We start from the raw sequence: 1,875 nt of genomic DNA on the forward strand, positions 1-1,875 counted from the left end.
TGGACTGATACTCTTTTTAATAACCAAGTTGTGTTGTGTACTAACAGTTGAATTGGTGATGAGTACCACTAGCTTGGGACCAAACAGCCAAATTGCATGATAATGTGTATCCATTTTAGATTCATGTCACATTGCTTCTGTAGATGCATTTCAAAGTTGACATTTCAAAGTTGACATGTGCTAGTTTTGCTGGTTAAGATATTTGTGAGTAGGAGGCTTACCAAAATACCTGCTCTTGCTTTCTGGGTGGATTTGCTGAAAGGTGATTAACCTTGGGTGATGTGTCTCCACAATGTGTGGGCATGCATATACTTGAAGCACTCAAGCCACAGTCTAGACCTGATGGTACGAGGAAGGCATGCCATGCACGAGTTCTGTGGATGGCCCACATCGTATGAAAGTGTGGAATAAACCCTGTTTGGTTTTGGTTTGGGTTTTTTTTGGTTTTTTTGTGTTTGTTTTTTTAATGCTGCCTTTAGCTGAATTTATAGCAATGGTGGCTTCTCTCAATTTTATAGTGCTGTGGAAGGTGGGTGGTTTTTGGTTTGGGGTTGGTGTTGGGGTTTGGTTCTTTTCGTGGGTTTTGTTTGTTTGTTTTAGAAACTGTTTTCATCCTCTGAGATACCGTTTCTGTGGTCTAGTTTATCCTGTGATAAACACGAAGGCTTATCTTACAATGTTGAGTTACATGGATGTGTGTGGCTGGCTTCCTTCCAATTTTTTTATGTACAGCCGTGTGACATGGTTCTGTTACACTTGCCTGTGCTGGTGCAGTGCCAGACATAGTCTGAGGTTTTTCTTTTCTGTGTTGGATCGACCTTATCAAATAGCTGGGAAGGGAATTCTGTTCCAGGTCAACTGCTCTGGTAGAATGCTGGGGACAAAACTTTGAGAATAGGTTGAGACACACATTTTGTTTGTTATTTCATAGGGCACTTGCTCTGTCAGAGAGATTTCCTGGTGCCCAAATGAGTGACTCACTGATACATTTTATATGAGTAAGTATGTGCTAGTGTGCATGTCTTCTGAGAATGGCCTATGCAGAAACAGACCCACCTATTTTTAGCGATCTCTGTGTTATTGGACATTTTGGTCGGGCTTAGCTGGTACAAGCACATACACACATGGGGTTTTTTAAATGTTCAGGATGCTGCTCTAATACTAACTCCTGTGACTAATGATTGACCAAACATTGACCTCTTTTAAGACTCACACAAACTAGTGTTAGATACCGTCCTAAAGCTGTCCTGTATTCCTAATGCCTTTAGACAGAACCTAAAACATCTCAGATGTCACTCTTCTCACTGTCCCTGTGCATGCAGGTATGCATATATGGGTGCTGAGAGCAGGAAAGGAAAAATAAGGCAAGAAGCAAAAAACCAATTGTTCTAAAGTAGATGAGGTAACTTTTGTTTTCAGAACCTGCCATGTTTCAAGATACTTGCATGGTACCAGACCTTATTCCAAGGAACTTGGGGAGATTCCTTCATCTGGCTCTCAGAACGTAGTTCCTGAGTAGCACAGTATTAAAATACACTTAGTCCTTCCACATAGAAATTTCATGAACAACAGAAAAGAATCCATTTCTCTGAGTGGTGGATTCAAACCCTCAGTAGCATGTAAGTTTGGTTCTAGTGTCTGATCCATCATTTGGTGTCATTAAAGTCCATAGTCTCTCTTATTTTTCCTCTTCATCTTTCAGTAAAAATTATTTTATTATTGGTTGTTTCTTCATGTAGGACAGTAGAGCTGGAGCACTGTAGGAAGGCCCCATCCTTTTATTAATGGCGGTTTTTCATGAAGGAGGCAGGTTGTGGGCATTCCCTGGGAGTTGCTGCTATAAAACCTGACATCTTCAGCTTGGATCTTCAGGGG

The sequence above is a fragment of the Haliaeetus albicilla genome, chromosome 1, assembly GCF_947461875.1.
Source record: "Haliaeetus albicilla chromosome 1, bHalAlb1.1, whole genome shotgun sequence".
Taxonomy (NCBI): Eukaryota; Metazoa; Chordata; class Aves; order Accipitriformes; family Accipitridae; genus Haliaeetus; species Haliaeetus albicilla.